Genomic DNA, 16,142 nt, shown 5'->3' with positions numbered 1-16,142 from the left:
AGCAGGGCTACATACAGACACCTGTTAGTGCAGGGCTACATACAGACACCTGTTAGTAGCAGGGCTACATACAGACACCTGTTAGTAGCAGGGCTACATACAGACACCTGTTAGTAGCAGGGCTACATACAGACACCTGTTAGTAGCAGGGGAGACTACATGAGGCTGAGGAGGTAAATGGTAGAGCGAGGCTGGGGGTAAATGGTAAGAGCGAGGCTGGGGGTAAACGGTAGAGCGATAATGGCAGGGACCGTCCTGCTGTCCTACTACTTTGAGTTAGGTCAGGTTGTATTTAGGTTAGGGTTCCAGCCTGATATCTCCCTGATGTTGTCTCTCAGCTGGTGATAATGGCAGGGACCGTCCTGCTGGCCTACTACTTTGAGCTGACCGACACGTTCGGCATCCACGTCCAGGGGTTCTTCTGCAACGATGCTGACCTGATGAAGCCGTACTCGGGGTGGACGAGAGCAGCTTCATCCCTCCCCTCATCCTCTACTGCGTGGTCGCCGCTGTTCCCACCACCATCGTGAGTACTAGGTTACTGACGGACTCTGTCTCTGTGCCCCCTCGCTCTTCTTTCTCTCTCTGTCACAATAAGGCTCCCACCACCATCGTGAGTACTAGGTTACTGACGGACTCTGTCTCTGTGCCCCTTCGCTCCTCTTTCTCTCTCTCTGTCACAATAAGGCTCCCACCACCATCGTGAGTACTAGGTTACTGACGGACTCTGTCTCTGTGCCCCTTCGCTCCTCTTTCTCTCTCTCTGTCACAATAAGGCTCCCACCACCATCGTGAGTACTAGGTTACTGACGGACTCTGTCTTGCTGGCTCTGCCCTCTGTCTCTGTGCCCCCTCGCTCCTCTTTCTCTCTCTCTGTCACAATAAGGCTCCCACCACCATCGTGAGTACTAGGTTACTGACGGACTCTGTCTCTGTGCCCCCTCGCTCTTCTTTCTCTCTCTGTCACAATAAGGCTCCCCCCACCATCGTGAGTACTAGGTTACTGACGGACTCTGTCTCTGTGCCCCCTCGCTCCTCTTTCTCTCTCTCTGTCACAATAAGGCTCCCCCCACCATCGTGAGTACTAGGTTACTGACGGACTCTGTCTCTGTGCCCCCTCGCTCCTCTTTCTCTCTCTCTGTCACAATAAGGCTCCCACCACCATCGTGAGTACTAGGTTACTGACGGACTCTGTCTCTGTGCCCCCTCGCTCTTCTTTTCTCTCTCTGTCACAATAAGGCTCCCCCCACCATCGTGAGTACTAGGTTACTGACGGACTCTGTCTCTGTGCCCCCTCGCTCCTCTTTCTCTCTCTCTGTCACAATAAGGCTCCCACCACCATCGTGAGTACTAGGTTACTGACGGACTCTGTCTTGCTGGCTCTGCCCTCTGTCTCTGTGCCCCCTCGCTCCTCTTTCTCTCTCTCTGTCACAATAAGGCTCCCATCGCCATCTTGAGTACAGTAACTGTTTTTCTGTCTTTTCACTCTCGCTATCTTTCTTTCTCAGTAAATCATCTCACCTTATCCTCCATTATCTTTGTATTATATATTTAATGAAGAGATATATATATATCCTACTGATGTAGGCTCTTAATTTGATCACTCTTTTGTGGTTGAGAATTTACTTGTATTTGAGTTTTAAGAAGGCTTCTGAAGTTTATAATTTCCACTTTTTTTTTTTCAGACTTGATTTCCCCTTCCTGAAAAAGTATTATTCCTCCTGTATCAAACTGGCTCGAATTAAAATCCTGCATCTGTATTATTTACAGATTACATTTACATTTACATTTAAGTCATTTAGCAGACGCTCTTATCCAGAGCGACTTACAAATTGGTGCATTCACCTTATGACATCCAGTGGGACAGTCACTTAACAATAGTGCATCTAAAACTTAGGGGGTGGGGTGAGAGGGATTACTTAACCTATCCTAGGTATTCCTTAAAGAGGTGGGGTTTCAGGTGTCTCCGGAAGGTGGTGATTGACTCCGCTGTCCTGGCGTCGTGAGGGAGTTTGTTCCACCATTGGGGGGCCAGAGCAGCGAACAGTTTTGACTGGGCTGAGCGGGAGCTGTACTTCCTCAGTGGTAGGGAGGCGAGCAGGCCAGAGGTGGATGAACGCAGTGCCCTTGTTTGGGTGTAGGGCCTGATCAGAGCCTGGAGGTACTGAGGTGCCGTTCCCCTCACAGCTCCGTAGGCAAGCACCATGGTCTTGTAGCGGATGCGAGCTTCCAACTGGAAGCCAGTGGAGAGAACGGAGGAGCGGGGTGACGTGAGAGAACTTGGGAAGGTTGAACACCAGACGGGCTGCGGCGTTCTGGATGAGTTGAAGGGGTTTAATGGCACAGGCAGGGAGCCCAGCCAACAGCGAGTTGCAGTAATCCAGACGGGAGATGACAAGTGCCTGGATTAGGACCTGCGCCGCTTCCTGTGAGAGGCAGGGTCGTACTCTGCGGATGTTGTAGAGCATGAACCTACAGGAACGGGCCACCGCCTTGATGTTAGTTGAGAACGACAGGGTGTTGTCCAGGATCACGCCAAGGTTCTTGGCGCTCTGGGAGGAGGACACAATGGAGTTGTCAACCGTGATGGCGAGATCATGGAACGGGCAGTCCTTCCCGGGAGGAAGAGCAGCTCCGTCTTGCCGAGGTTCAGCTTGAGGTGGTGATCCGTCATCCACACTGATATGTCTGCCAGACATGCAGAGATGCGATTCGCCACCTGGTCATCAGAAGGGGGAAAGGAGAAGATTAATTGTGTGTCGTCTGCATAGCAATGATAAGAGAGACCATGTGAGGTTATGACAGAGCCAAGTGACTTGGTGTATAGCGAGAATAGGAGAGGGCCAAGAACAGAGCCCTGGGGGACACCAGTGGTGAGAGCGCGTGGTGAGGAGACAGATTCTCGCCACGCCACCTGGTAGGAGCGACCTGTCAGGTAGGACGCAATCCAAGCGTGGGCCGCGCCGGAGATGCCCAACTCGGAGAGGGTGGAGAGGAGGATCTGATGGTTCACAGTATCGAAGGCAGCCGATAGATCTAGAAGGATGAGAGCAGAGGAGAGAGAGTTAGCTTTAGCAGTGCGGAGCGCCTCCGTGATACAGAGGAGAGCAGTCTCAGTTGAATGACTAGTCTTGAAACCTGACTGATTTGGATCAAGAAGGTCATTCAGAGAGAGATAGCGGGAGAGCTGGCCAAGGACGGCACGTTCAAGAGTTTTGGAGAGAAAAGAAAGAAGGGATACTGGTCTGTAATTGTTGACATCGGAGGGATCGAGTGTAGGTTTTTTCAGAAGGGGTGCAACTCTCGCTCTCTTGAAGACGGAAGGGACGTAGCCAACGGTCAGGGATGAGTTGATGAGCGAGGTGAGGTAAGGGAGAAGGTCTCCGGAAATGGTCTGGAGAAGAGAGGAGGGGATAGGGTCAAGCGGGCAGGTTGTTGGGCGGCCGGCCGTCACAAGACGCGAGATTTCATCTGGAGAGAGAGGGGAGAAAGAGGTCAGAGCACAGGGTAGGGCAGTGTGAGCAGAACCAGCGGTGTCGTTTGACTTAGCAAACGAGGATCGGATGTCGTCGACCTTCTTTTCAAAATGGTTGACGAGTCATCTGCAGAGAGGGAGGAGGGGGGAGGGGGCGGAGGATTCAGGAGGGAGGAGAAGGTGGCAAAGAGCTTCCTAGGGTTAGAGGCAGATGCTTGGAATTTAGCGTGGTAGAAAGTGGCTTTAGCAGCAGAGACAGAGGAGGAAAATGTAGAGAGGAGGGAGTGAAAGGATGCCAGGTCCGCAGGGAGGCGAGTTTTCCTCCATTTCCGCTCGGCTGCCCGGAGCCCTGTTCTGTGAGCTCGCAATGAGTCATCGAGCCACGGAGCGGGAGGGGAGGACCGAGCCGGCCTGGAGGATAGGGGACATAGAGAGTCAAGGGATGCAGAGAGGGAGGAGAGGAGGGTTGAGGAGGCAGAATCAGGAGATAGGTGGGAGAAGGTTTGAGCGGAGGGAAGAGATGATAGGATGGAAGAGGAGAGAGTAGCGGGGGAGAGAGAGCGAAGGTTGGGACGGCGCGATACCATCCGAGTAGGGGCAGTGTGGGAGGTGTTGGATGAGAGCGAGAGGGAAAAGGATACAAGGCAGTGGTCGGAGACTTGGAGGGAGTTGCAATGAGGTTAGTGGAAGAACAGCATCTAGTAAAGATGAGGTCGAGCGTATTGCCTGCCTTGTGAGTAGGGGGAAGGTGAGAGGGTGAGGTCAAAAGAGGAGAGGAGTGGAAAGAAGGAGGCAGAGAGGAAAGAGTCAAAGGTAGACGTGGGGAGGTTAAAGTCGCCCAGAACTGTGAGAGGTGAGCCGTCCTCAGGAAAGGAGCTTATCAAGGCATCAAGCTCATTGATGAACTCTCCGAGGGAACCTGGAGGGCGATAAATGATAAGGATGTTAAGCTTGAAAGGGCTAGTAACTGTGACAGCATGGAATTCAAAGGAGGCGATAGACAGATGGGTAAGGGGAGAAAGAGAGAATGACCACTTGGGAGAGATGAGGATCCCGGTGCCACCACCCCGCTGACCAGACGCTCTCGGGGTGTGCGAGAACACGTGGGCGGACGAAGAGAGAGCAGTAGGAGTAGCAGTGTTGTCTGTGGTGATCCATGTTTCCGTCAGTGCCAAGAAGTCGAGGGACTGGAGGGAGGCATAGGCTGAGATGAACTCTGCCTTGTTGACCGCAGATTGGCAGTTCCAGAGGCTACCGGAGACCTGGAACTCCACGTGGGTCGTGCGCGCTGGGACCACCAGAGTAGGGTGGCCGCGGCCACGCGGTGAGGAGCGTTTGTATGGTCTGTGCAGAGAGGAGAGAACAGGGATAAACAGACACATAGTTGACAGGCTACAGAAGAGGCTACGCTAATGCAAAGGAGATTGGAATGACAAGTGGACTACACGTCTCGAATGTTCAGAAAGTTAAGCTACGTAGCAAGAATCTTATTGACTAAAATGATTAAAATGATACAGTACTGCTGAAGTAGGCCAGCTGGCAGTGGGTGCGTTGTTGACACTACACTAATCAAGTCGTTCCGTTGAGTGTAATAGTTTCTGCAGTGTTGCTATTCGGGGGCTAGCAGGCTAGCTAGCAGTGTTGTTTACGTTACGTTGCGTTAAAAGAACGACAATAGATGGCTAGCGAACCTAGAAAATCGCTCTAGACTACACAATTATCTTTGATACAAAGACGGCTATGTAGCTAGCTAAGTAGCTAGCTACGATCAAACAAATCAAACCGTTGTACTGTAATGAAATGAAGTGAAAATGTGATACAACCTGTGAATGCGACCGGGTAGTTGAGTTCCATTTGCCTCATTTCTACTGAAATATTGATTTCTAGGTTTAATTATGACTGCTAGATTCACTGGAGGAAAAAAACAGATGTTTTTTAAGTCACTGAGGCACTGACACGGTTTCATTAGTCGAAAGAATGAACACTAGATGGCACTGTTGCTACACTGTAGATCTACTGCCTACAGTTCGGCAGCAGCCATAGCAGCTCTACATGCCTTCTCTGGCACCTTTATTTAACCAGGCAAGTCAGTTAAGATCAAATTCTTATTTACAATGACGGCCTACCAGGGAACAGCGGGTTAACTGCCTTGTTCAGGGGCAGAACAACAGATTCGTACCTTGTCAGCTCGGGGATTCGATCCAGCAACCTTTCAGTTAATGGCCCAGTGCTCTAACTACTAGGCTACCTGCTGCCCAAGGTAGCCTACCATTACACCCACACTCAATAAATAATAATATATACTATTTAGCATAAACTTTTATCCTAAGTGACTTAGTAATTCAAGTGTTTTACTTGCTATATTGTATTTACTTTGCCACCATGGCCTTTTTTTTGCCTTTACCTCCCTTATCTCACCTCATATTGTATATAGACATATTTTCCTACTGTATTATTGACTGTATGTTTGTTTTACAACTCTGTGTTGTTGTATCTGTCGAACTGCTTTGCTTTATCTTGGCCAGGTCGTAATTTAAAGGTGGATTAAATAAATAAATCCATAAAGGTCCTGCATGTTCATGTGGACCTCAGTGGGATTCCAACATATCCTGCTGCTTTACCAACTGAACCAAGACCAACTAACACCTCTAGACTAGTGTTACATTTTAGTCATTTATCAGACGTGCTTATCCAGAGTGACTTAGTGGCATTATTTAAAGACATTTAAAGTGACTAGTGATACCTTTAAGTAATTTTTAAAAAAGTGGCCAGTGATTTCAATCTGTGTGTTGGCAGCAGCCTCTCCGATAGCGATGGCTGTTTAACAGTCTGATGGCCATGATGGAAGCTGATTTTCAGTCTCTCGGTCCCAGCTTTGATGCACCTGTACTGACCTCACCTTCTGGATGATAGCGGGGTGAACAGGCAGTGGCTCGGGTGGTTGTTGTCCTTGCTGATATTTTTGGACTTCTTGTAACATCAGGTGCTGTAGGTGTCCTGGAGGGCAGGTAGTTTGCCCCGATGATGCGTTGTGCAGACCTCACTACCCTCTTGGAGAGCCCTGTGGTTGAGGGCAGTGCAGTTGCCGTACCAGGTGGTGATACAGCCCGACAGGATGTTCTCGATTGTGCATCTGTAAAAGTTTGAGGGTTATAGGTGACACAAGGGTTAGGGCTGGGTGTTAATGCTAATTTGTCGGGACATGGACTCTACAAGGTTAGGCTCAATATGTTTAACATTACCATGTATCTGTCATCAGATCTTCATCGGGGAGGTATCCATGTACATCATGAAGTCCACACGGGAGGTGCTTCTAACCCAGGAGAAGACCATGGTGACGGGGAAGTGCTGCTACCTGAACGCCCTTACCAGGAGAGTCATCAGGTTTATTGGTTAGTTATTGGTGACCTACTGGTCATGTCAGTGGTGTTACTCGTATATTAGATGTTGAACGTAGTTACATGTTGAGTAGCCAACTCTTAGCAAACTATTTTATAGTATTTAAAAAAATATATATTTAAAAAAAGTCATTTAGCTGACATTCTTATTCATAGCGACTTATTGCAGCAATTAGGTTTAAGTGCATATTGATAGATTTTTCACCTAGTCAGCTCAGGGATTTGAACTAGCAACCTTTGTTACTGGCCCACCTTCTCTTAACCATTAGGCTTCCATACAAACATCTGCTGCAGATTAACATGGGGCCCATTCAGTTAGTCTGATTGAAGCTGTAATTATGAGAGCAGTTTGGAACTCTCCAAGATGTCTTCACGGTTTCTACTGACGACCCTTCTCTCCAGTAGAACGTCTGTCAGGGTGCTCAATGACACTGCGTCAGGGTGCTCAATGACACCGCGTCAGGGTGCTCAATGACACCGCGTCAGGGTGCTCAATGGCACCGCGTCAGGGTGCTCAATGGCACCGCGTCAGGGTGCTCAATGGCACCGCGTCAGGGTGCTCAATGACACCGCGTCAGGGTGCTCAATGGCACCGCGTCAGGGTGCTCAATGGCACCGCGTCAGGGTGCTCAATGGCACCGCGTCAGGGTGCTCAATGGCACCGCGTCAGGGTGCTCAATGGCACCGCGTCAGGGTGCCCAATGGCACCGCGTCAGGGTGCCCAATGGCACCGCGTTACACTACATCTGTGTTAAAATGCATCCCAAAATGGCACTTTATTCCTTACATAGTACACTACTTTGACCAGCACACACAGGGCCCTGGTCAAAAGTAGTGCACTGTGTAGGGAATATGGTTCCATTTGGGACATAGCCCAGCCTTTGTTGTCAGTCTCTCCCCCGCAGACAGAGGGGCACCACCAGGCTCAGAGTATTACAATATAAAGGGCAGATAATAAGTCATATTTCATGAACATTGGAAATGAAGCATTTAGTTTCATGTGTCTGTCTTTTCTCTCTCTGTTCGTCTCTCTCTCTCTCTCTCTGTTCGTCTCTCTCTCTCTCTCTCTGTTCGTCTCTCTCTCTGTTCGTCTCTCTCTCTCTCTCTCTGTTCGTCTCTCTCTCTCTCTCTCTCTCTGTTCGTCTGTCTCTCTCTCTCTCTCTGTTCGTCTGTCTCTCTCTCTCTCTCTGTTCGTCTCTCTCTCTCTCTCTCTCTCTGTTCGTCTGTCTCTCTCTCTCTCTCACTCTGTTCGTCTCTCTCTCTCTCTCTGTTCGTCTCTCTCTCTCTCTCTCTCTGTTCGTCTCTCTCTCTCTCTCTGTTCGTCTCTCTCTCTCTCTCTCTCTGTTCGTCTCTCTCTCTCTCTCTGTTCGTCTCTCTCTCTGTTCGTCTCTCTCTCTGTTCGTCTCTCTCTGTCTCTCTCTCTCTCTCTCTGTTCGTCTCTCTCTCTCTCTCTGTTCGTCTCTCTCTCTCTCTCTGTTCGTCTCTCTCTCTCTGTTCGTCTCTCTCTCTCTCTCTCTGTTCGTCTCTCTCTCTCTCTGTTCGTCTCTCTCTCTCTCTCTCTGTTCGTCTCTCTCTCTCTGTTCGTCTCTCTCTCTCACTCTCTGTTCGTCTCTCTCTCTCTCTCTCTCTCTCTCTCTTCGCTCTCTCTCTGTTCGTCTCTCTCTGTCTCTGTTCGTCTCTCTCTCTCTCTGTTCTCTCTCTCTCGCTCTCTCTCTCTGTTCGTCTCTCTCTGCGCTCTCTCTCTCTGTTCGTCTCTCTCTCTCTCTCTCTATTACGTCTCCTCTCTCTCTGTCTCGTCTCTGTCTGTTCGTCTCTCTCTCTCTGTTCGTCTCGCTCTCTCTCTCTCTGTTCGTCTCTCTCTCTCTCTGTTCTCTCTCTCTCTGTTCGTCTCTCTCTCTGTTCGTCTCTCTCTCTCTCTTCGTCTCTCTCTCTGTCTCTCTCTCTCTCTCTCTCTTGCCAGGTGTGTGTTTGCGTTTGGTCTGTTTGCGACAGACATCTTTGTAAACGCGGGGCAGGTGGTGACGGGCAACCTGGCGCCGCACTTCCTGTCTGTCTGTAAGCCCAACTACACCGTGCACAGAGTGTCGCTTCAACCACCAGTTCATCTCCAACGGTAACATCTGTACCGGCAGCCCGGTCGTCGTGGAGAAAGGCTCGACGTCCTTCCTTCCAAAGACGCCTCGCTCAGCGTCTACTCTGCTGTCTACGTCACTGTGAGTTTTACTAACCCTAACCCTAACCCGCTCAGCGTCTACTCAGCTGTCTACATCACAGTGAGTTTTACTAACCCTAACCCTCGCTCAGCGTCCTCTGCTGTTCACGTCATGGTGAGTTTTACTAACCCTAACCCTCGCTCAGCGTCTACTCAGCTGTCTGCGGTGAGTTTTACTTCACCCCCTAACCCTAACCCTGCTCAGCGTCTACTCTGCTGTCTCGTCACTGTGAGGGTTATGATAATCAGAATGAGTATTACAGTAGAATGTAGTCATTGTTACTCTGTCTGCGTCACTGTGAGGGTTATGATAATCAGAATGAGTATTACAGTAGAATGTAGTCATTGTTACTCTGCTGTCTACGTCACTGAGTACTCATGGAACTGGCCCAACTTTATGATGATGATGGAGACATTTTTAGCTTGGGCAGACACCATAGAGACATTTACTACCTCTCATCATGTCTCCCCTGCCTCCCCATGTCTCTCCCTGCCTCCCCATGTCTCTCCCTGTTCCAAGATGTACATCACTAGCACCATAAAGACTAAGAGAAGCCTGGCCAAACCGGTGCTGTGCCTGGGAACCCTCTGTACAGCTTTCCAACCGGGTCTCGGAGTACCGGAACCACTGTTCTGATGTCATCGCTGGGTTCATCATGGTAGCTGTATCGCTCTGTTCCTGGTGAGGACTAACGGTCGTTTTAATCTGGTTGTGTTGATCTCTTTTAGCACACAATGGGAGCTGATCTTTCTGATGAGGATGTCTTCTATTCCAATTGGTCAAAATCTTCCTCGGCATCTAAATGGTTCCAACTGGCAATATTCCCTCTAAACTGCGCCCACGCAGAATAAATATCAGCCTGCGCAGAGAAGCACGAGATTGAACATAACTTTCTACAGTTTTCCCCTTAGTTAATTAACATTATCAACGTTTCCCTTTACTGTGGGAATTGTGATCAAAGCAACAGTAGCCACTTTCAATGTAACATACCAAAATGAAATATGCCAGATTTAGTATGCAAAACTAACTGTGCAAGAGATTATTTTTTTCTGCATTGACATGCAGGACTCGTACTCTACTCAGACTGGTGCACCTTATCCAATCAGAGCTGCAGGAAGCCTATATGCAAGCAGACCATTGCCATATATGGATCTGTGGCATTCACTTTGAACTGGACTGTGTTTACAGCATTTTTGATTCATTTTACCTTTATTTAACCAGGCAAGCCAGTTAAGAAAAATTATTATTTTCAATGACGTCCTGGGAACAGTGGGTTAACTGCCTGTTCAGTGGCAGAACGACCTTGTCAGCTCGGGGTTTGAACCGCAACCTTCCGGTTACTAGTCCAACGCTCTAACCACTAGGCTACCCTGCCGCCCCCGAGCGTGAGCGGTCGGGAGTAGATGTACTGGACTGTGTTTACAGCATGAGCGGTCGTGAGTAGATGCACTTGTTTTGAGATCGAAGTGAGAGCTGCCGGTAGCCACGTGGGCACATTTAGTTCATATTATTTGCTAGTTAGTGAGTTATTAGTCCAGTTATGGATCATTTATTGTCAACGATAAGGGAGTGATTCCTTCCTACAAGAACACAAACCCTGTACATTTCTAGACATCTTTGAAAAGCCAGTCAGGTAAATAGCTTGTTTTTTTCTCTTAAAGGGGCAGTGTTGTATTTTGAGACAGTCTTGAATAAGCTCAGTAGCCAATAGGCAGAGGGCATAATTTGTCTGATTCTCTGTAATAATGGTATGGGGATAATAATGCATTTTCATTTAAACAACAACATGTTCAGTCACCTCCTTTTCTGAAATGACAAGTGGATAAACAGGTTCATGTGAAGCCCTGCATGTTTTCTGTTTTAAATCTCATGGAATGTAGACCTACATTGAACACCACACGTTGGCTGCTACTGAGGCTGAATGATAGAACACATATTTCCATGTTCTGGGATGCATTTTCTCCATTGTTTTTGATGGTAGGCCTCTCTGGTAGGTCTACATTATGATCAAATAGCCACAGTAGCCTACTTGGACACTGTTAAAACTGTAACTTAAAGCAGGTTCAACCTCAGGTACACAATAAAAGCACACTAGAAGTTACACAGCATTGTTACGGTGCCTTAGACCGCTGTGGCACTCGGGAGCTAATAAAGACAGTGGATAGCTGCGTTAGTTACCTGTGAATGAAGCTAGTAAACATACCTGACTCATGAAGTTAGTTAAATTAGTTACCTGTCTAGTATGCAGCCGGTTAACATAGTGATAGTTAGTTACCTGACTAGTATGCAGCCAGTTAACATAGTGATAGTTAGTTACCTGACTAGTATGCAGCCAGTTAACATAGTGATAGTTAGTTACCTGACTAGTATGCAGCCAGTTAACATAGTGATAGTTAGTTACCTGACTAGTATGCAGCCAGTTAACATAGTGATAGTTAGTTACCTGACTAGTATGCAGCCAGTTAACATAGTGATAGTTAAATTAGTTACCTGACTAGTATGCAGCCGGTTAACATAGTGATAGTTAGTCACCTGACTAGTATGCAGCCAGTTAACATAGTGATAGTTAGTTACCTGACTAGTATGCAGCCAGTTAACATAGTGATAGTTAGTTACCTGACTAGTATGCAGCCAGTTAACATAGTGATAGTTAGTTACCTGACTAATATGCAGCCGGTTAACATAGTGATAGTTAGTTACCTGACTAGTATGCAGCCAGTTAACATAGTGATAGTGATAGTTAGTTACCTGACTAGTATGCAGCCAGTTAACATAGTGATAGTTAGTTACCTGACTAGTATGCAGCCAGTTAACATAGTGATAGTTAGTTACCTGACTAGTATGCAGCCAGTTAACATAGTGATAGTTAGTTACCTGACTAGTATGCAGCCGGTTAACATAGTGATAGTTAGTTACCTGACTAGTATGCAGCCAGTTAACATAGTGATAGTTAGTTACCTGACTAGTATGCAGCCAGTTAACATAGTGATAGTTAGTTACCTGACTAGTATGCAGCCAGTTAACATAGTGATAGTTAAGTTAGTTACCTAGTATGCAGCCGGTTAACATAGTGATAGTTAGTTAGTTACCTGACTAGTATGCAGCCGGTTAACATAGTGATAGTTAGTTACCTGACTAGTATGCAGCCGGTTAACATAGTGATAGTTAGTTACCTGACTAGTATGCAGCCGGTTAACATAGTGATAGTTAGTTACCTGACTAGTATGCAGCCGGTTAACATAGTGATAGTTAGTTAGTTACCTGACTAGTATGCAGCCGGTTAACATAGTGATAGTTAGTTACCTGACTAGTATGCAGCCGGTTAACATAGTGATAGTTAGTTACCTGACTAGTATGCAGCCAGTTAACATAGTGATAGTTAGTTACCTGACTAGTATGCAGCCAGTTAACATAGTGATAGTTAGTTACCTGACTAGTATGCAGCCAGTTAACATAGTGATAGTTACACAATGTTGAAGTGTGCGCTCAGCAGACCAGAAATTTGCTCAGTGCCAAAATATTTGAGTTGACACATTGCCCACGGTGAATTTTCTAAATGGATCACATGTGTTTATTGGCCAGTGGCTCTTCTCGTGGATATTCTTCCTTGCTGTAGTCATGGAGATGGGATTGTGTAATGTGTGTAACCCTGGGAACCCTAATACCGTTCAGCCTTTTGCTCTGTGACGTTTTCATGTCAGGGAAAGTTTCAGTGACGTTGTGTCTCCTTCAGGGTATCTGTGTGGTGAACAACTTTAAAGGAACCCACTCCCCTCCTGCCAAACAGAAGAGTGAAGATTACCGTGGTCTCCCCTAATGACCTTCCCCGCATCCAGAGCCCCTGCAGACACTCAGCGCACAGGTAACTTGCAGGTAGCACTACTGTTCAATACTATACTGTATTTAACACTACTGTTGAATATTACCCACAGGTAACCACTCCTTAACACCGTTCAATACTATACTGTACTTAACACTACTGTTCAATACTACTGCACAGGTAACCACTTAACACTACTGTTCAATACTATACTGTACTTAACACTACTGTTCAATACTACTGTACCGAGGCCATCAGACACTGTACCGAGGCCATCAGATACTGTACCGAGGCCATCACCTGCTTTACTATTCAGACACTGTACCGGGGCCATCGGATAATGTACCGGGGCCATCGGATAATGTACCGGGGCCATCGAATACTGTACCGGGGCCATCACCTGCTTTACTATTCAGACACTGTACCGGGGCCATCGGATAATGTACCGGGGCCATCGGATAATGTACCGGGGCCATCGGATAATGTACCGGGGCCATCGGATAATGTACCGGGGCCATCGGATAATGTACCGGGGCCATCAGACACTGTACCGGGGCCATCAGACACTGTACCGGGGCCATCAGACACTGTACCGGGGCCATCACCTGCTTTACTATTCAGACACTGTACCAAGGCCATCAGACACTGTACCTAGGCCATCAGATACTGTACCGAGGCCATCACCTGCTTTACTATTCAGACACTGTACCGAGGCCGTCAGACACTGTACCGAGGCCATCACCTGCTTTACTATTCAGACACTGTACCAATGCCATCAGACACTGTACCGAGGCCATCAGACACTGTACCAAGGCCATCAGACACTGTACCTAGGCCATCGCCTGCTTTACTATTCAGACACTGTACCGGGGCCGTCAGACACTGTACCGAGGCCATCAGACACTGTACCGAGGCCATCAGACACTGTACCGAGGCCATCAGACACTGTACCTAGGCCATCAGACACTGTACCTAGGCCATCGCCTGCTTTACTATTCAGACACTGTACCGAGGCCATCAGACACTGTACCGAGGCCATCAGACACTGTACCGAGGCCATCAGACACTGTACCAAGGCCATCAGACACTGTACCGAGGCCGTCAGACACTGTACCGAGGCCGTCGGACACTGTACCGAGGCCGTCGGACACTGTACCGAGGCCGTCGGACACTGTACCGGGCCGTCGGACACTGTACCGGGGCCGTCGGACACTGTACCGGGGCCGCCGGACACTGTACCGGGCCGTCGGACACTGTACCGCCATCGGACAATGTACCGGCCATCGGACAATGTACCGGGGCCATCGGATACTGTACCGGGGCCATCGGATACTGTACCGGGGCCATCGGATACTGTACCGGGGCCATCGGACACTGTACCGGGGCCATCGGACACTGTACCGGGGCCATCGGACACTGTACCGGGGCCATCGGACACTGTACCGGGGCCATCGGACACTGTACCGGGGCCATCGGACACTGTACCGGGGCCATCGGATAATGTACCGGGGCCATCGGATGCTTTATTATTCAGACACTGTTACCGAGGCCATCAGATACTGTACCGAGGCCATCAGATACTGTACCGAGGCCATCGCCTGCTTTGCTATTCAGCTGCTGTACTTTTTAATGTGTGGGTCTTTCATTTCTTTGTCAGGATATATTTCCTCAGGTTTAGGATGTACATCAATACACATCCATCTACTTTACCCTGTACATGTAACTGCCTAAAATAATGGAAACACTTGAGGAAATGACTGCTAGAAAGTATATTGAAAGCAGGTGCTTTCACACAGGTGTGGTGTTAATTAAGCAATTACAATCCCATCATGCTTAGGGTCATGTAAAAAATGATGGGCCATTATTTTGTCTACTATGGCAAAGCCCCCATAGGATGGCCCCTTCCACAGGTACGAGTCGTCACTGAATGGTTTGATGAACAGGAAAAGGATGTATAACCTTATGCTGTGGTCGTCAGTGACCAGATCTCAACCCAATTGGACACTTATGGGAGTTTCTGAAGTGGTGCCTGAGACGGCGTTTCCCACCACCATCAATAAAACACCAAAATGTTGAATATTTCATGGAAGAATGGATGTCTCATCCCTCCAATAGAGTTCCAGACACTTGTAGAATCTAAGGTGCATTGAAGCTGTTCTGGCTGGTGGTAGCCCAACACACTATTATCACATGTTATTTGTCACATACACATGGTTAGCAGATGTTAATGGTCACATGGTTAGCAGATGTTAATGGTCACATGGTTAGCAGATGTTAATGGTCACATGGTTAGCAGATGTTAATGGTCACATGGTTAGCAGATGTTAATGGTCACATGGTTAGCAGATGTTAATGGTCACATGGTTAGCAGATGTTAATGGTCACATGGTTAGCAGATGTTAATGGTCACATGGTTAGCAGATGTTAATGGTCACATGGTTAGCAGATGTTATTGGTCACATGGTTAGCAGATGTTAATGGTCACATGGTTAGCAGATGTTAATGGTCACATGGTTAGCAGATGTTAATGGTCACATGGTTAGCAGATGTTAATGGTCACATGGTTAGCAGATGTTAATGGTCACATGGTTAGCAGATGTTAATGGTCACATGGTTAGCAGATGTTAATGGTCACATGGTTAGCAGATGTTAATGGTCACATGGTTAGCAGATGTTAATGGTCACATGGTTAGCAGATGTTAATGGTCACATGGTTAGCAGATGTTAATGGTCACATGGTTAGCAGATGTTAATGGTCACATGGTTAGCAGATGTTAATGGTCACATGGTTAGCAGATGTTAATGGTCACATGGTTAGCAGATGTTAATGGTCACATGGTTAGCAGATGTTAATGGTCACATGGTTAGCAGATGTTAATGGTCACATGGTTAGCAGATGTTAATGGTCACATGGTTAGCAGATGTTAATGGTCACATGGTTAGCAGATGTTAATGGTCACATGGTTAGCAGATGTTAATGGTCACATGGTTAGCAGATGTTAATGGTCCACATACACATGGTTAGCAGATGTTAATGGTCACATGGTTAGCAGATGTTAATGGTCACATGGTTAGCAGATGTTAATGGTCACATGGTTAGCAGATGTTAATGGTCACATGGTTAGCAGATGTTAATGGTCACATGGTTAGCAGATGTTAATGGTCACATGGTTAGCAGATGTTAATGGTCACATGGTTAGCAGATGTTAATGGTCACATGGTTAGCAGATGTTATT

General features: G+C 47.7%; 1 pseudogene; it reads left to right on the top strand.

Moving 5' to 3' along the window:
* The first annotated feature begins 338 nt into the window (after positions 1–338).
* Positions 339–12,903, top strand: LOC124029853 (annotated as a pseudogene).
* The last annotated feature ends 3,239 nt before the right edge of the window (positions 12,904–16,142 follow it).

The sequence above is a fragment of the Oncorhynchus gorbuscha genome, unplaced genomic scaffold, assembly GCF_021184085.1.
Source record: "Oncorhynchus gorbuscha isolate QuinsamMale2020 ecotype Even-year unplaced genomic scaffold, OgorEven_v1.0 Un_scaffold_7910, whole genome shotgun sequence".
NCBI classification, from domain to species: Eukaryota; Metazoa; Chordata; class Actinopteri; order Salmoniformes; family Salmonidae; genus Oncorhynchus; species Oncorhynchus gorbuscha.
The sequence above is the reverse complement of the archived record's forward strand: the minus strand, read 5'-3'. Positions and strand labels throughout refer to the sequence as shown.